General features: G+C 46.0%; 1 protein-coding gene across 2 annotated transcripts in view; it reads left to right on the top strand.

Moving 5' to 3' along the window:
* Nucleotides 1-7,861: 7,861 nt before the first annotated feature.
* The window catches only part of SNX10 (sorting nexin 10), a 50,742-nt gene continuing 38,805 nt past the window's right edge, over nt 7,862-19,798 (top strand). The window contains exons 1-2 of one of the 2 annotated variants that reach the window (XM_033165480.1): nt 7,862-7,885; nt 9,750-9,853. The gene's annotated coding sequence lies outside the window, so the exon portion shown is untranslated. Of the gene's footprint in view, nt 7,886-9,722; nt 9,854-19,798 lie in introns of those variants that run through there. The other variant, XM_033165479.1, reaches the window with a different exon arrangement.

The following is a 19,798-nucleotide window of genomic DNA, read 5'->3' as shown; positions in this document are numbered from 1 at the left end:
GAATATTTCTCAGGAATATTTCACTGGAATAGATGGGTAGATATTTCCATTGAATCACATGTCAGAACATGTTGATGGATAAATTCCCAGAAAAAAAGACCTTCCAACAATAGCCACTATCTCCATCATCCCTGACCACTGGTCCTGTTAGCTAGGGATGATGGGAGTTGTAGTCCCAAAACAGTCCCAAGTTTGGCCATGCCTGGACTAGACCATGCGGCCATGCCTGGACTAGACCATGCGGAAAATGAACATAATATTTTAGCTGAAGTTCATTCATTTTCAGCTTTGTATTCCTGTTATTAAAAAGTGTGCCTAGACATTCCGTTGTTGCGCCCATAATCTAGGTATAAGGTGCCATTTAGCTCCTGGCTCTCATATCTCAGTTTCTAACTCTGCCACTACGCTATATGCTGTGGCTCTGCAGATATTGTTGGACTTCAACACCCGTCAGCTCCAGCCATCATGGCCAAAAGTCAGGGATTATGGGAACTGTAGTCCAACAAGATCCAGAGGACCTCATGTCTGAAGAGCCCCAGTGCCTTCAACTCTCTTTTAGGTGCCCTTTGTCCAGCCAGCATGTAAGAAAAGGTTAGACAGTTTCTTACTATTGCAACAGAGAAACTATGCATATGATTGTTCCAGTACTGTACTGTACCTAGTAATTAGATGCATTCCTCAGCAAAGTTAGACTGCATGGGACACTGAGTTTAATCACCTTCAAGACAAACAAACAACCTGGATCAACTACCTGGTGAACAGGCCAAAAATGTTTGCAGCTCCTTTGATCTCTTGGATGGCATTGTAAGTTGGAACTGCAATAAACTTTGCTTCTGAAAGTATAGAAGTGTTAGGGGCTGCGAACATACTTTATTTTTTCTCTGTGAAACTCATTCATTGGGCCCATCTACATGACACTTCCTTGTCATTTACATAAATCTTAGGGTTGTATTGGAAATAACCAGAGAGTCAAATCAATCTAGATGTTCTGGATCAATAATACTAAACATCCAATCTGTTTTTTTTTAAATATTAAAGCTTGGATTAATCCAATCAAACATGAATTTGAGTTAAAAACCCTCACCCTGAACTATCATTTCAAAGTTTAACCCTAACACGTTTAATTTTATGAAAATGTCACAAGCTAGCAGACCCCATCCAAATGTAGGCCACACGGAATTAGGAAGAAATGCCAGGTGGTAATTATGCTTAATGAAGGAGTTGAAGACTTAGTAGACAGAGATTGAAATTATGTGTTTATTTTACCATCATGTTTAAAAGTTCTTGTGGCCTTTACAGGCAATCGTCTTACAGCACAGCACGTTCCTGGTATCAGAAATTTTATAGTTGAACAGCTATATGTTGTTGTTTATCATGTGTATTCCACCACCATCACAGCTAGCAGTGATCCCTGTGATTTGGGGGTGTTTTCTGGAATGAGACATGTGCTTATTGGATAGTGCCTTTGGGACCCCAAGGGTCATCTAGGCAAACCCCCTACATTGCAGGAATCTCAGCTAAAGCATCCATGACAGATGGTCATCAAACCTCTGCTTAAAAATCTCCAAGGAAGGAGACTCCACCACCTCCCAAGGGAGACCATTCCACTGTTAAACAGCTCTTACCGTCAGAAAATTTTCCCTGATATTTAATCGGAATCTCCTTTCTTGTAACTTGAAGCCATTGGTTCAAGTCCTACCATCCAGAGCAGGATAAAACAAGCTTGCTCCATCCCTGACCCCTGGTCTTGCTAGCTAGGGGTGATGGGAGTCGTAGTCCAAAAACAGTTGGAGACCCAACTTCGGGAAACACTGCTCTAGGATCTACTATCATAGTCTCAAAAGATACACTGTTCCCTATTATAATGATCCTCCTCCTCCTCCTCCTCCTTTTTTTCTTCTCTCCCTTCCCCTTGGTAATTAGTTTGCCACTAAATATATCCATTCCATTGTTTATGGAATGGTCCATGGAACTGCTGTGTGTGTGCATGCGTGGGGGAAATTCTTGCAGAGCTTTCCACTGTGTGAACCCTGCAACTTCAAGCGCGGATAGAATTAATCACACCCAAGTCTTTTAATAGAATATGGGCATCAAGGAACACAACAGACTTATAGGAACAAAGAATCATAGAGTTGGAAGGGACCACGAGGGTCACCAAGTTCAACCCACTGCAATACAGGAATCTTTTGCCCAACGTGGGGCTCAAACCCATGACCCTGAGATTAAGAGTCACATGCTCTACCCGATTGAGCATTGATATTTCTAAGTTCCGGCGGTGAGCAGATCTAATGGTTGCTTCTTCATGATACATTGTGACTACGTTCTGGAAAAGATCAGGAGCGTGTGCTTTTTGCGGAAAGTGTTGCTGCAAATTTCCAGTTCAGTGTGACAAGCGAGACTGGTGAACTGCATGAAGCTTGTGAATTATGCATAATAGAGCAGGTGGGTGATAATTACAAGACAAATAACGTAGCGTGAAGAATTATGCATGGTTCAAAGGATTGCTTCCAGCAGCCATTGTTTCAGGACCACACAGTATGAGCTCTTCCTCATGCCACAATCGTTCTCTCTCTTACGCTCTCTCTCACACACATATATAAGCTTCAGGTGACATTAGCATCCTTGTGTAATCAACCCCCCTTCCTCCCAAAATATACCAAGGCAAGTGAGCAGATAGTTCTCTTTAAATCAAGCACACGAGAGCTTAGGTGGGATTTTCATTTGCTATGCCAATTTTACTCTTTCTAGCTGAGAGGTAATGGAGTGCGCCTCTAGGGGTGAACAGCACTGAAGCGACCTCCCTGAGGCACAACCCTGGGCAGTGTGTATGAAGGTCCTGGGCTGCCCAGTTGACAAGACCCCCCACACCCACTGGTGTGGTCCAAAGGAAAGCAGAGCAATATGTTTGGCACCAGCTTGGCTGCAGGAGTTGTCAGAAGGAGGAGTACAAGACACCATCCATCCATCTTAGGGACTCCGCTCCTGATTTGTGTAGGGTTTACTCCTTAGCCTTTTCTTCTCCCAAACATATCCCGCAAAGCAGTAGAGATTTAGGATCAGAATTTTCCCTCCCCTACATGAGCTACCTTCCCAGAGTGACAAGCCCCATCTGCCCCACACTTCCCTCTACAATGCGTGCAGCAGAAACTGTTTTCTTGACCATTGGACCCAGTATTTCTGTTGTCTGCTCAGTCTGCCGGTGCCTGCAGGGGAAGTCCCTAACTCACCAAGGGTTTGATACCCTTTGGCTCCCTTCACCTGGTTTAACAGCTCAGTTCAAGCCATTCCCAGGATGTGGCCGCTGTTGCATGCTGACAGCTTCTAAGAGCCACAGGTGAGAGCTGAGTTGAAGGTGGGGACCCCAGGAGGAGCAAGATGTGCCCCCCACCCAGAGTTACTATCCCTCCCCAAACAATTGGTATGAAACTTGGCAGGCCAGGAAGATCATGACATGGTATGTTCTTGTGTGGGAATATGTTTTGTAAGTGCCCTACTAACCAGGTGCATTTATGGTTATTCATGGTTATTTATGCTTGTTTATGTTTACTTGATGATATCCTTCCGCCTTGGAAGGAAGGTTAAAAAAGGGGATCCGACAGGCAGTTCACTGCGTGGATCCCTCTGCGGGCAAAAAAGGCTCCAACTTTAAATAAGGTAACCGTCGTTAGTCTTCTTCCCGCCTAAACTTAGCCTGGTAACAGGACTGTAATTGGTTGTTATGCTTGTTATGACGTTGGTTGATCTTCTAATAAATAGTGGCCGCTCCCCGTTTGTGGTTTGGAGAAAGCGCGAGGCAAGCCGAGTAAGAACATCGTTGCGTGGCAAGCACAGATAGAAAGAGAAACTGAAACCAACTACGCAGGGTAACAGTAGGCTTCTTCACCAGACTGCAGTCTCCGTTGTCTTTATTTCATTTTTACTTTAAAACCTTTTATTTGGCCGTTAGTTTTTGGCCACCTTTTAGTTTAGTTCTTCTTATTTTCCGGACCATTTTGGAACTCACAGACGCTCGCAGAAGACTCACGAGGCATCCACCATCCGAACTCACAAGCTCAACCTTCAGATTCCAGCCAGCGGACCCTTTTTCACGGCGCGGTGGGAGCAGGGCTCCAGAATTATCGGCCGTCCCATCCGCAGGCTGGCCCCATAGCTGGTACCCAAAAGGCATCGGCTATCCCCACATTCTTGTAATTTGTTTCTCCATTTTAGATGCTTTCCTCAGGCCAGCAAACAGGTTTTGTAGGCAGAGTAGTGGTGATACGGCAAAAAGGTTTTGTTTGACATGAACTTCTGCATAACCCAGAGTTTGATGCAGGGTTATTCTGCATGCGTCTTAATGCCCTTTGCGAACTTTAGCAGAAAGTAACTAGCAAAACACAAGGGTTTCAGAGACTGCACTTTAGGTATGACATCACGATTCATCTTGCATCTTACTTACTCGGGCAAAGATTCCTTTATTTTGTTAAAACATTCTATAAACCAATGCAAAGCAAGAGACAGCCTAGCACAAAATAACTAAGCAATCTAAAACTAGCATACACTTTATACACTTGTAAATAAATTTGTAAGCAAATAATATTCCAAAATGGCAGTGACCTAAGAATCATCTTAACTAAAAGCAAACGGGAACAAATTAATCGCTGTGGCTTTTTAAAAACGGGGCCAATTGCATATCCCTAGAAAATTACCGGGTAGTTCTGTAGGGAAGGGGTTGTCCCTGAGAAGACCCACCTTCCTAACTGATCCTAAAGGTAAGCAAACATGCAGGGGCCTCAAAAACTGCTTAACGAATGGCCAGGTTCACCTTCAAATGCTCTCGAGGGCACCTCCAAAACACTTTGCAACACCTTCTGCAAGACCCAGCTATCAGCTGATTGTCAGGTCTTGCAGAACAGTTTGCAATGGTCTTTGCAAGACTCTGGCAGAGCATTCTGCAAGAATTCCACAACGTCTGCTCCCGATCAGCCAGGTCTTTCTTGCAAAGTGCTTTGAAGAGCTCTAGCGCAGGCACCCCCAAACTCGGGTCCCTCCAGATGTTTTGGGACTACGACTCCCATCATCCCTAGCTAACAGGACCAGTGGTCAGGGATGATGGGAATTGTAGTCTCAAAACATCTGGAGGGCCGAGTTTGGGGATGCCTGCTCTAGTGTATATCTCTGCATGGCTTGATTTCAATTTGCATAGGCCAAAAGATGTCACCAAGTGTCATTGTGATTGACAGATGGGTGGCCACGCCCACCTGCCAATTTTGCTACTCAGAGCCCTGGTGGAGATGATGACCCAGACTGCTTGGAGAGTCACTCACCTTGAGTGTGAACATTACTGGACTAAGTGGACCCAATTGATTGATTAGGTCTAAGGCTGGACTAAATGATCTAGCAGGTCTTTCCTGTTCTCTATAAACCTGTTAGTCTTTGAATACATAGTGGATAAGCAATCAATGGCTATTAGCCACGATGACTATATTGTCCTTGCATTGTCGGAGGCAGTATGCCTCTGAGTAACTGTTGGCTAGGAATCACAAGTGAGGAGAATGATGTTGTGCTCATGTCCTGCTTGCGGGCTCCCTGTTAACATCTGGTTGGCCACTGTGGGAAAAGGATGCTGGACCAGGACTTGGGAACATTTTTAAAGCCCTGGCGGCACATTCTCACACATGGGCAACCTGGGGGCAGAGGAAAAACATAAAGGTGGTGGACATGGTCAGTGGCACAAAAGTGGGAGGAGCAACTGATATGATCCTTGCCTTTGTAAAGTAGTTCCAGTTACAGGTGGGTAGCCGTGTTGGTCTGCCATAGTCAAAACAAAATCGAAAATTCTTTCTAGTAGCACCTTAGAGACCAACTGAGTTGTAAAGTAGGTTACTTTCAAGCCAGGCAAAATTCAGGATTTTCCCGCACATACCTCGCTCCACCCAGGCAAGTTACAGCCATTATCCTAATGCAAGGACACATTATTCTCGGCAGGTAAAGTCCCTGGGTGACTGTTATAGGAAAAACTACTCCCTTTCCCTTATTATGGGGTATTCCAGAGCCCATATAAAGTCCTCAAGTGGGTTCCCTATTAGTAGAAGAAATAACAGAGGCCAACCAGAGTATATTCTCGTAAGGCAAATCTAAAAAAAATGTAGTATAAACACTGACAACTGGGAAACACTGGCCTGCGAGCGCTCCAGTTGGAGAACAGCCTTTACCAAAGGTGTCATGGGCTTTGAAGACACTGGAACTCAGGACGCAAGGGAGAAACGTGCTAAGAGGAAGGCACGCTTGGCAAACCCACACCGTGATCAACTCCCGCCCGGAAACCAATTAAAAACTTCCCTAAACAATTTTGAAATTGTCCGCCCTGTAGCCCAAGACCACCCCCCTAAAACATCATACATAAATTAAAGAAGGAGATGGTTGACAGCAGAAATCCTGCCTCCCAAGGATACTTGATAATGGTCACTGATTGCATTACCCAGGCAATTCTTTTGTGATCGTTAATACTTTAGTTCCTGAATCCAGGTCACAGGCTCACCCTATTCATACACAAATGTGCCCTTGAGACAGGATTTGCAAGCAGAAAATGACAATGGGAAGGCTTTCCCCATTTGCCTCCCTTACTGCAGAGGAATATTTGAGGTCATTGAGAGAGTCAAAATGGCTTCAGGATTGCTCTCCCACACTATTTCAGACACATAGGTAGTTCATATATTGAGATACCGGTATGTGTGCATTTATGAATATTTATTCTATATTTGAGACCTTAAAATTCTTATAACAGTGACCTTGTGCCTCTCAGCCTAACCTACCTCACAGAGTTGTCAGGTGGAGGGGATTGAAAGGAGGAGGAGAAACATGTACACTACCTTAAACTCCTTGGGCCAGAGGGACCAGCTTGCAAGGGAGACTGATGTCGCATGGGTGAGCATTGCACCTTCCCCCAGCCTAAGCTGTTCAGAAGCTTTCCAGGCCTTGGGCAGGAGGCACCAGGGGAACATTTGGGGGAGTAGCCTAGTTCCTTTAGTCGTGACCGCAAGCCACTGGGGATGGAGCAAGGGAAGGCAAGGGCATGGCCTGGGAAGGAGAATGAGCCTGGAGGGCTGCATTTGGGTTCCGGGTGTGAGGTTCCTCATCCCTGCTATAGTCCTTTGGTCTGGACCCGAGGCTTCTGATGTTCTCAAGTGCAGCAATCATCTCTCTCTCTCTCTCTCTCTATTTGGGTTACGACAAGAAAGTGGCTGTTTGTTGTCTGGCTTTTGATTTTCATTTTCTTTAATTGCACAATGGTTGCATATTATATAATATATATTGTTATCTGAAGAAGTGTGCATGCACACGAAAGTTCATACCAAGAACAAACTCAGTTGGTCTCTAAGGTGCTACTGGAAAGAATTTCCTATTTTGTTTCGACTATGGCAGACCAACACGGCTACCCACCTGTAATTTAAAAGAATGTGACTTCTGCTAAATGTGTAGCGCTAAAAAAGTGGCTTCTGTTAAATAAAGCATTTCCCCACTGAATTGATCTTCCCAAGCCCTCGGCGCCTCCTTATCAAACAAGCGTGACCCAGGCAGGCTGCAATCCGGATTCCCCTTCATTTCCCCGCCACCCCACCTTCCTCCTGGTCTATCTGATCAAGCCACCTTCCATTGTTATCTCTCTCCCCTCCTCCCCCCCCCTCGGGTCCTCGGCGCAATCACGTCACGTGACACCGCCCTCCGCGGCTCCTCCTCTCGCCGGCGATCACGTGTCTGCAAGCTCTTCGCCCATGCCCCGAAGTCGCCTTGGCGGCTGCTTCTTGTTCATTTATTGGCGCGTCTTAGCGACGGTAGCGCACAATCTCGAGCTGCTGCTGCTGCTGCCGCCGCCGCCGGTCTCGTTGCGGGAAACGTCGCCCAGGTAAGTCCCCCGAGAAGCCCCACCAGGCAGGGCAAAATCGCCTCGGTTTGCCTCGCGGTTTCGGTTTCTACGGGGAAACCCAGCTGGGTGGGCTTTGCTCGCTGATGCTGCCCCTCTTGGGACAAACGCGCCGCGCGCGATGAACGTCGGAACCGGGTCTTTCCCCAGGTCTGGTCCTGGAGATGGTCTCTCCCCCGCCGTCACCCCTCCAGGAGGTTGACTTACACCGATCTCTCCCCGACCGCTAGCGATGCCTCCTTGGAAGGCAGCGGCAGGAATCATACAGTTGGAAGGGACCTCTGAAAGTCATCTAGTGCTAGTCCGACCCCCTGCAAGAATCGTTTGCCCATCGTAGGGCTCAAACCAACACCCGCGGTCCTGAGTGCGCGTAGGGCAGGAGTCTTTAAGAAGAGCCCCGGAGGATTATTATTTTTTTAAAGAGATCTGGTGGCTTTCTGGCTAGGGTGCCTTTGTTTTGAGCACGTTGCTGGTGCTCAGGGTGAAAAGGTGAATACAGGAGAATAGTAGTAGTAGAAGTAGTAGTAGTAATAGTAGTAATAGCTCGGTCGGTAGAGCATGAGAATCTTAATCTCAGGGTCATGTGTTGGAGCCCCATGTTTGGTGAAAATATGCCTTAATTGCAGGGGGTTTGACTATATGACCCTGGTGATGCCTCCCAACTCTTATGATTCTATGAACAGCAACAGCAACAGCGCTGCCTTTGCTCGTCTTGCTGGAACGTCACTGTGATTCACCTCTGGAGATTAAAGCTCTTTACCAAAGAGGAAAATGCACGAGGTCAGTTTGTGGGTCACCTCATAGGCGTGCCCAGCCCAGCATTTGTCACAGCTGATGGGGTGACGTAAAGTCTGGAAGTGATAGGAAGTTTTTTGCTTTTGGCAGCAATTGCAATGTACTGTGCTAGATGCTGTACAACCATTAATTGTATTTTTGTTGCTTCTTTTGTTTCTTATAGATTGTATTTATTGCATGTCACAGAATACAAACTGTAATACAGTGAAGCACAATATAAGGTATAATAGAAGCAATACAATCAGACTGATGTAGTAAATTACATCGGATGTTGGGATCCTTTTGAGGGTCTCCCTTGAGAGAGGTTGTAGGCGCTCCTTCCTTGGAGGTTTTTAAGCAGAGGTTGGATGGTCATCTGTCATGCTCATGGATGATCTAGTTAAGATTCCTGCAGTGCAGGGGGTTGACTGGATGACCCTTGGGGTCCCTTCCAACTCTACAATTCTGTGACCCTATAATTCTGTTTGACGAGCCAACATGACAGCGATGAGGGATTGAGGATTGGAGTGATCATTCTGTCATACTATGGCAGTGGACAAATGCTGTATTGTAACTTTTGGAAAAAAATGTGTTTTAATTAAAACAAATCGGTACAGCTGTTTATTGCAATGGGTGTGCCATCTCTGATCTTCAAACACATGTCCACAGGCACATTATAGACCACCTGGATGTAGCAGTGGTTTGTGGACCATAATTTGAGAACTGCTTCCCTGCATCTACTGTATTTGCTGTAGTGTTGACAGTTTGCACTGGGCTTAGGCGACTTCCACTTACTGGTCAAACACAGCCGGGCAGCTAGCAGTAAACTGAACCGTAGCTCCCTGTGTGGACCTGTGGGATTGTTCAAAGGTTAAAGGTTAAGAAAAACAACTTTGGCATCTTGTGCAATTGGGCATTGTATAATACGACTGAGAATTTAGCACAGGCAGCAAACTGGAACTTACCTGGCGAGTATTTTCCATCAGTGGAAACTGTAGCACGTTTGAAATAGCTGCAATTTAGATGGCCTCGCGTACCAGCAACTAATGCGCTTATATTGCATCTCTTGTAGTTTTCAACAAACGTTTGAAGTTTTGACTGATCCGCTTTGGGTCATTGCCTGCTAAATCCGATCAGCAAGGTTGCGTGTACAAAACAAGCTCCCATTACCCCTGGGTAAGTACTAATGGATGCACTTGAGATTTACTGTATATTTCTTTTTGAGATTACTGTGTTGATACATATGGTATAATATGCATTGCTGCCACAGCAAGTAATAAAAGTTGTGGGCCATTTACAGAAAGGGAACTGCTGCGATTGTGTCCGGAAACCCTAGATCACAGAATAGGCCAGGGATGGGGAACCAGTGGCCATTCACGTTACTACAGTTTCCATTCTCCCTGACCAGTGGCCATGCTGGAAGAGGCTGATGGGAGTTGAAGTCCAGCAAGGGCTGGCTAGCTTGGTTGGTTGGAGCGTGGTGCTGATAATCCCAAGGTTGCAAGTTTGATCCCCATAAGGCAGGGGTGGCCAACTCTCAAGAGACTGTGATCTACCCACAGAGTTAAAAACTGGCAGTGATCTACCCCCTTTTTGGGGATTCAGATCAAAGTTGTTGAGCTTCTTTTAGGAAGGAGGAAGTCCCATTTTTAGGGGTTCAGGTCAAAGATGTTGAGCTTGTTTGACGGAGGAGGAAAGCCCCACTTTTTGGGGGTGCAAGGCAAAAATGTTGAGCTTTTTTTAGGGGAGCCAAAGTTGTTGAGCTTCTTTGGGGGGAGCCAGTGATCTACCACAGACGTCCAGTGATCTACTGGTAGATCACGATCTACCTGTTGGACGTGTCTGCCATAAGGGACAGCTGCATATTCCTGTATTGCAGGGGGTTAGAACAGATGATTCTCAGGGTCCCTTCCAACTCTGTGATTCTATAAAAACATCTGGAAAGTCACAGGTTTCCCACCCCTGGAATAGGCGGCGATGCTATCAGCAGGAAGCAGACTGTTTGTTTTAGCTGTTCTTCAAAAATTCTTAAGCTGTTCCCAGCCAACATTTCAGGAAATCAGTTGATGTAGGAGAAAATTCAGGTGCCAAGCACCCCAAATCTGTGATTCTACTCTCATGGTTTGCTATTCTATGGAGGCAACTGGTCTGTCCTCATTAGCAAGCAAGTAAGTCAAAGGAATGTGTCTTCTTGCCTGTTGCTCAATTTTGTACCCATTGACACTTAGGTAAGAGGAACTGTTCCAGCTAGATAATGCTTATGGCTGTGCCTTCTCTGATTCTGGGACATTTGCTTGTCCAAGTCAAATAAATGAACAGGAGTGCCACTTAGATAATAGTAAACAATACTTTTTGTTGTTGGCATCTGTCTGTAACAAAAAGAAAAGAAAAGCTGTGGACAGTGGCTGTATAGGCAGCCTAAGATAAATACTTTTGCAGTCAAGAGCTCTCATTCTGTGTTAATAATCCATGGAATAAAATTTAATTTATTTAGGATGGCCTAATTGGAAGTAATAAAGAAAGAACACCCATCTGGGTCTACCTATCAATGTCCTGTGCATACGCAGATGTAACGCCAAACTGCGGTTTGGCGTTACATCAAGGGTAGGGAACCTTTAGCCCTGCAGGTTTTGCTGAACTACAATTCCCATCATCCCTGACCATTGACCATGCCTGCTGGCGTTAGAAACATCTGGCGGTTTCTAAGGTTCTCTACCCCTCTGTTACAACTCACAAGCAGGGTCCCTGGGAGCCTCAGACACACATGCTCCCTCACCCTCCTCCCTTCACATGCTGCGATTTCTAAACTGACTTCTGGTTTGTTGGCAAGCCAGAGTTTGTTGTTGCGTTCAAAGGCGGCAATTTCTGGTTTGCTGTAGTCATTGTTTACTCTTAAACCAGGATCCCGGACAACAGTTTGACACTGGTTTGAGAGGCTGATTGAAGAGCAAATTATGGTTTGGGTATACCAGAGTTTGCCACATTTTGCTGCAACAGCAAACCATGGTTTTCCAAGGAGCTTTCTCTGTGTTTTCCTTTATTCTAAGCATGCATAGGTCCGGGCAGGAATGTTGCACCATTCTGCTTGTGCATGAGAAAGAGAGATGGGGAACCTGTGGCCATCCAGACATTGTCTTGTAGTATTCTTCCATTTCCCCCTACTATATTGCTCCTTCAGCAAGCCGTTGCTTCTCGATTTTTATCTTTAGTGATTTATTTCACCGATTCTCATGGCTCCTTAATTGCATGCCACGTCTGGTATACCCACACTTACCTAAATAACTGTTTGGCATTAGTCAGAAGCATGGAAAATCTGAAGTAGCCCTCAGCATAGTGGAGTAATTACGGATAGAGAGATGACACAATCTCAGGTGAAGAGGTATTTCTCCTGCCTCTACAGTGCCCTAAGTGGCTGTTGCTTCCTCTTTCCCTTGGGAGTCGGTTCACAGGAAATACCAGTACTTTGCAAGTGGCTCTGTAGTAGGAGGCGTTGCATGTGTCTTCTACAGTGTGCCATGAGCACAGTTGCTAGAAGGCAGGAGTGACCAAGGAAGACCTAGGACCAGAGGCGTCATACCCATTGAGCCTACTGGCGCAAGGCACCAGGGTGCCATGGCCTAGAGGGCGCCTCCACCCTCCAGCCCCGCCGGCAGCGTCGCCCTCGCCCACCTTGGGCTGCGCTTGGCAGGCAGCCGAACATCCGCGCCCGCCCAGAGGATTTTCTGCGGAGCGACCATGCGGTGTGCGCGCCAATCCGCTGCATGCAAGAGATGCGTCGGGCTCCTCCGGCAGCAGCGTGCAGGCCGTGCCCTGTGCCAAGAGGCTGGTGGACGTAGCCGGGATCACCAGCCCGCCTCGCTTCTCCTCCTTGGCGAGTCCTGCCTGGTGGGGAATCCCCTCCGCCAGTCCGTCTTCCGCTCCCCGCAGCATCGCCGCCTGGGGCGCTTCAGCGGCCACTTCCTCTTCGCGGCTCTGGAAACCGCTTGCTGGACTCCCGCCGCCCCATGCGGACTGCGCGCTAGTTGCGCAAGAGGCGTCCCGCATGGGATCCCTCAGCGCCTCCCCGCAGTGGGGCTCAGAGGGGCTTACTTGCTGCCGCCGCCACCGTTTTCCCGCATTCGCTGAAAGGCCGCCACCTGCCCCTTCCATGAGCAGAGCGCGAGCTCGCCATTCCTGTGCACCACGCCCTCTGGCTGCCGGCAGCGCCTGGCCCTGCCTGGCGAAGTGCGAGGGGCGCTGGAGGGATCTTTGCGCCAGGGCACCGGATATACTTAAGACGGCCCTGCCTAGGACTCATGTTAGGGTCTCAGTTATGATGCTAATTTGGGGGGCCTTAATTTGGGGGCCTTAATTTAGGGACCTGGCGTGCTCTGGTCCATGGGGTCACGAAGAGTCGGACATGACTGAAACAACAACAACAAAATGAATGCACCAATCCTACCCCTGACTCCTCCCAATTTTAGCCAAATCATGCCTCCTCTGCAGCCTCCTAAAAACAGTAGCTCAGAGGGACCATCACAAAAGGGCCAGATTAGCTCTGTTCGTTTCCTACCCAAGCACTAAACATGTGGGTTAAACATCTGATTAGACAGCCTCAGTAAACAAGTCAAGGGAAGCTTGGAGACCAGGTTGCCTTCCTTGGCTAGACTTGCAGCCTGCCAGAGAGAGACATTGGGGGGCGGACCAGGTGAGCTGACTGTGAGCAACCCTTACCTAGAGGTTGGAGGGCAAATCATAGCCTTGGCTTATAACCTTATATAGCCGTTGCTAAGGAAGCCATTATAAAAGGTTGTTGGCATTGGTCTGTCTCGAGAGACTGTAGAGCAGGGTTCAGCAAACTTTTTCAGCAGGGGTCCAGTCCACTGTCCATCATACCTTGTGGGGGGGGGACTATTTTTTTTTTTTAAAAAAGAATGAATTCTTATGCCCCACAAATAACCCAGAGATGCATTTTAAATAAAAGGACAAATTCTACTCATGTAAAAACACACTGATTCCTGGACCGTCTGCAGGCCGGATTTAGAAGGCTATTGGGCCGGATCTGGCCCGCAGGCCTTAGTTTGCCTACCCATGGTGTAGAGTGCGCCTCCGAGAGTGAAGTCAGACTTCTTGTGTTAGCAGCACATAAGTGACCTCCCTGGGGCTCAAGGCGGGGCTGTGTGTCTGGAGGTCCGGGGCTTCCCAGACAAGACCTCTCCCTAGTCTTAGCCACACTGAAATATACGTTTGACACCAGCTTGGCTTCATGAGTTTTCGGAAGGAGGCGTATAAGACACCATGTTAGGGACTCACCTCCAGATTTGAGTAGGGTTTACTCCTTAGCCTTTCCTTCTCCTGAAGATATCCCACAAGGCAGTGGAGGTTTAAGATCAGAGTTTTTCTTCTTCTAGATGAGCTACCTTCCCAGGTTGATGGTCCCCATCTGCCTCTCACTTCCCTCTACAGGACGTGCAGGAAACCCCGAGTATTTTTTTATTTTATTTTATAAAATAACTACTACCCCCCCCTTTATTAATGCATGAGCTGAAGCTAGCCTTCCCGAACTTGGCACCCTCCAAGTTTCGTGCTCCAACTCCCATCAGCTCCAGCCAACATAGTCAATAGTCAAGGATGATGGGATTGGCAGTCCATCAACATCTGGCAGGCACTAGGTTGGCGAAGGCTGGCTTTAGACAAACGGAATGTGTTGATTATTATCAATAAGTTGTGTTTCAATGGGACGCAGACTAATGAGAGCTATTTTTAGCTTCCACCTCTCTGCTGTAGGCAAAGGGTGAGGCCTTGAACGAAGAACTGTTTTTGGCCGCAGGCTTCACACCTACGCATTCAGAGATGAAGATGTCAAAGTGTCACAGGGTTGTTTGTAAAGCAGGGATGGGCTTCCAGACATCGAATGTTTATACCTGCACCACTCCCCCCTCCCCCAATTCTTTTGGACGCCATCTTAAATCAGCTCCAGGCAGCAGAGCTTTTGATTGCCAGGGATCAGGCCGGGAATTATGGGAGTTGTAGCCCAGCTTCTTGTAAGGCGAAACACAGGCCATTCTGTCTAGAGATGTGAAGGCCCGGAAAAAAACAGGAAAAATTCGGAGAAAAACAGTCCCCCCCTTTTTTCCTGAAGCCTTTTTTGTTTTTTTCCGAAAAATTGGAAAAATTGAAAAAAATGAAAAATAGATTATGGAATGTTTTGTTTTAACATGATGAATAAAATATTCTAAGATAAGGGGTTCAAATATTTTAAAAATCATTTCTAAAAAATAAATATGTATGGTATCAGATTATTCTAATTTCTGTGAGGACAAGCAAGTCCTAGGTTACAAACTCAACTCTCCAATGCAAGAGCAAGATACATTTCTTCCTTTAGGAGGTGCTGTTGTCACCAGAAAAGAAAAAGGTTTCAGTTTTGTTTTTGCATGCGTGTGGTATGCATTGGTTCTGTTCCTCTTCACTAGGCCTCAAAGCACTGGAAGAAATATAGAGCAACAAAAAGGACATGAAAGTATATACTTAATTACAGCTCAGAAAATGATTCTGATTAAATTTCATGCCCATTCATTGAAACTTAGTCCCACTTCCGTCTTCAGATCTTTTTATGATAATGTTTTTTTTAAATACTGTGGAGAGGAAATAGGAATAATTGTTACTTCTGGATTTTAAAAAATTGTTTTGTGGAGGTTTTTTTTGTTCCACATAAACTAGTAAACAGTTCAGGAGATTGTTGCTCTATTTGTTACAAATACAAGTAAATATTATTTTAAAAGTAAATTCTGTTTGTAATAATGGTTTGGATACACTATATTTTTAATATGCTAGTTGTGATAATTTTATGCCCGTTAAAATTGTCCATAGTTATATTTTATGTTTCTAAAGTAACAGAATGACTTTCAATCTGGAAAAGGAAAAAGAAGTGCTAATGTAGCATTTTTTTCAACTTTTCCAAAAAATTTCGTCCCCCCCCCCAAAACGGTTTTTTTCCGAGTTTCAAAATTTCCGAAAATTTTACATCTCTAATTCTGTCTGACACTTCCCAAACGGAAAGTGCTGTGGCAAGGCATGAGAACCAGTAGCTGCGGTTGTGGAGTTCTTTGCTTTTATGCGGTGAATTGTGAATCGGTTTTGAAGACCACTTCGTGTGCTAAAAAAGCACCCAGATCCTTGAAATAGTCTGCCCATAGGAGGGTTGGAATGTGTGGGGTTGCCGTGGAGAGAAACCCCTCTCCCAAGATAGTTCATTTCACAGATGTGGAACCACTAGAGCCGGCCCGCCCGTGAGGCGTGGTGGACGACCTGCCTCAAGCGCTGGAAGTGAAAGAGGCAGTGCTCCAGCCACCCCACTGCTTCCGCCACTGAGCAGGAGGTGTTCTGGCACATGACATTATTGCTCATCTTCCCGACCCTCCCAGGCAACGCTTTGAGGAGTGCCCTGGCAGAAGTGTGTGTGTGTTTGGTGGGATGGGGTGGTGGACAATTCCTGTTTTGCCTCGGGTGGCAAAATGGGACGGGCCACCCCTGGGAGCCACTATCGCAACATCTGCTCTTTTCACAGAGAGACATTAGGAAGAGCTTTCCAATGGTTAAGAGCTGTTCAGACTTGCCTTGGAATGTGGCAGGCTGTCCTTCATTGGATATTTTTAAATACAGTTTGGATGTTAGGGATTCTTTCACTGTGATTCCTCCATTGGGGGATTCTGTCCGTCTCCGGTTTTGTACAACCTCCCAGCTCTTATGTTAAGCTGCTCACTTGAGTACACCTCTTCTTCAAGGAGCTCAGGGTGATGTATCCCCCCCCCTCTCAATTTTGTCCTCACAACAACTCTGTGAGGTGGGTCTTATCCAAGAAGTTCAAGATGGTATATACATGGTTCTACCCTCCTCATTTAAGGGACCCAGGTGGCGCTGTGGGTTAAACCACAGAGCCTAGGGCTTGCCGATCAGAAGGTCGGCGGTTCGAATCCCTGCAACGGGGTGAGCTCCTGTTGTTCGGTCCCAGCTCCTGCCCACCTAGCAGTTCGAAAGCACATCAAAGTGCAAGTAGATAAATAGGGACCGCTCCGGCGGGAAGGTAAACGGCGTTTCCGTGCGCTGCTCTGGTTCGCCAGAAAGCAGCTTTGTCATGCTGGCCACATGACCCGGAAGCTGTCTGCGGACAAACGCCGGCTCCCTTGGCCTATAGAGCGAGATGAGCGCCGCAACCCCAGAGTCGGACACGACTGGACCTAATGGTCAGGGGTCCCTTTACCTTTTTACCCTCCTCATTTAATTCCCACAGCAGTAGGCTGAGGCAATGACTGGCCCAAGGGCACTCAGTGGGCTTCATGGCTGAGTGGAGATTTGAACCCTGGTCTCCTGGGCTCTAGTCAAACATTCTAACCACTACTCCACCTGCTCACAGACCTAGATCCTGCTCCAGTCAGGCACGTTTTCAGAAATCAATATAGGCTTAATTTCGGCCCAAAAGCCAAAATATGTTATCTCTTAATGATTTGCTTTATCCCAGCTTGCTAGATGTTCAACAGCTATGTGTTGTTTGAAAAATCGTGTGCGATGGGCCAATGGCCCTAATAAAATATCAATCAATCAATCAATCAATCAGTTCAACAGAGATTAAAGTGATGCAAAACCACTAATGTGTGAGTCAGCGGCAGTGGTAAGAGGAAAATGTTAATGCGTGTGCATTGCTGGATGGTTTTTCTCACAGATCTCTGGGTCTCTGCATTTTAAAATAATTTCTGTCTCTACCATTTGATTTTCACAGAAGAAAATTAATTTCTCCCATATTCTCATACTCCATTTAGAAAGAAGAAAAACAAGACACGGGGATTGAATCTCATGTTAGGCATACTCAAAGCAGACTTGTTGAAATAAAAGGACATGAGTAACTTAGGTTTATTAATTCCAGTGGGTCTACTCTTGAGTAAAACTTAGTTGGCTCAAACACATTTCATTATGTAAGAAAGAATCTTATTTACCAAAAGTCTGACTAAGTTTCCGGAAAAGAAAAACATTGTGACACTATTCCAATGAATATCCTGGTTCTGTAGTCAATTATTTTGCATATGCACAACAACAACAATTAACTCCTGGGTAACTACTAAAGGAATGTGTATGTGCTAATTGCCTGTGTGTCATGTGGATGCATGATAATGAAGCAGATCATCTTTTTAGTATCTTTGGGCGGAGATAGTGTGTTGAGAAATGGAAGTGTCTTTAATCATATATATAGCCAGGGGTTCCAAAAACAACATCCTGGAATGTTGTAAGAGTTGTTTGTCTTTGAAGGATTTGATGTGGGGTGCATTTTCTGTTCCAAATTTTAGCAAGCGGGAAATTCAGGCTGTACATGTGCTCAGGAAATGCATAGAGAATTGCACCGGCATATTTACAAACAAGTGGAACACCCCACCAATGTAAATAAACAAGTTATTATAATGACAATTAACTCCTTCTAGTTATTCCTTAAACAATTCGTGGCATTTCAACTTCTTTCCTACAAGAAGACAGGCATTGGCCTTCCACTAGATCTTCTCGGTAGTGGTCCCAATGGGTAGGTTTGGCTGAGAGATAGTGACCTTCGTAGTGTGGTTTGTGACTGTGCGGGAATTTGAACCTGAGTCACTCTCTCCAGGCCTTGCCCAACATTCTCTAACCACTAGGGATTGCCCTTGGGGGGGTACTTAAAAATTAGAGAAGGTGGGCATTTATTGCAAAAGAAAATGTTCTTTTGGAGACACAGCAGTTACCTACAGTCTAACTCAGCTCCCGAATGGCTTGGGAGTTGAATGTTCTGGCTCCTGAACGATCTAAAACCAGAAGTAAGTGTTCCGGTTTTTGAACTTTTTTTTTTTGGAAGCCAAACGTCCGTTGTGGCTTCTGCTATTGTTTCTGGCATGCCTGCAAAATTGGAAACCAATTGGAAGCTGTGCCTTGGTTTCCAAACATTCCGGAATGGATTCCGTTCGACTTCCAAGGTACGACTGTATTTTGCTTCACACTCGGAGATGTAAGGATCATCACATTTCCAACATTATATAATCTATTATTATTAAAAATTGTAATAATACTGGTATTAATTCCAATGCTGAAACACATCTTACCATTATAGGTAACCAGTAATTATGTCTGAGGCCACATCTGCACCAGTACATTTAAAGCGCTACTGTACCGCTTTGACAGTCCTGCCTTCCCCAGAGAATCCAAAACCAGAGTGGTGTAGTGGTTAAAGCGTTTGACTACAACATGGGAGGCCAGGGTTCAAATCCCCGCTCTGCCATGAAGCTATTTGCCGTTGCTAAACTTGGAAGGATAGGAATTCTGTGCTAGCCTCCACCCTCTATTGAAAAGTCAAAAGAGAGTGGTCTAACCCCTAAGTTCATTGAGCTATGGTTCATTGAGCTAAATTCATTGAGCTATGGAACAGATCTCTCAATCTCCCTACATCCTTTGTAATCAGGGCAACTTACTGCAAGTCTTTAACCAGCAATACCAAGAGCCCTGAGCTTGTCTGTCACTGGCCTCACCCCCAAGAACCAAGCATACCCATTGACAGACACTTTCCGCTTTAAACTGTTTACAGTACTGAATTTTACATTGTTGTAACCTGCCCTGGCACCTGATGTTAAAAGGGCGGTTAATGAATTCAGTACATTATACCGATAGCGATATTGTTCCTCTGGCATCTCTTTGTTCCATTGTAAAACTGTGTACAGCAGATATCCTTGTTCTTGTTTCCAGACAATATAACTTCTTCTGAACCCGTGAAGTAAGCGTGCTTTGAGGAGAGGTCTTGCTAGTATTCTCAGTGCCCCATGAGAACTCTCAGAAGGCTATTGGACAAGAGTCCTGCTATAAAGGCTGTTTATTTAGTACATTTACACCCCACCTTTTCTTCCAAGAACCTGAAGGTGACGTACATGGTTCTCTCCTCTCCCTCCCCCCCCTTTTTTAAAAAAATCCTCACAACGACCTTGTGGGGTAGGTTAGGCTGAGAGGCAGGGATTGTCCCAAGATCACACAGCAAGCTGCATGGCTGAGTGGGGATTCAAACACTGGTCTCCTGGTCCATAATCCAACCATCCAGAGATGGAAACTAACTGGCTGCCAGTCATGTTTCACGACAGGAGT

The sequence above is a fragment of the Lacerta agilis genome, chromosome 12 (genome assembly GCF_009819535.1).
Source record: "Lacerta agilis isolate rLacAgi1 chromosome 12, rLacAgi1.pri, whole genome shotgun sequence".
In the NCBI taxonomy this organism is placed as follows: Eukaryota; Metazoa; Chordata; class Lepidosauria; order Squamata; family Lacertidae; genus Lacerta; species Lacerta agilis.
Note: the sequence above shows the minus strand (reverse complement) of the source record. Positions and strands in the feature narration are given on the sequence as shown.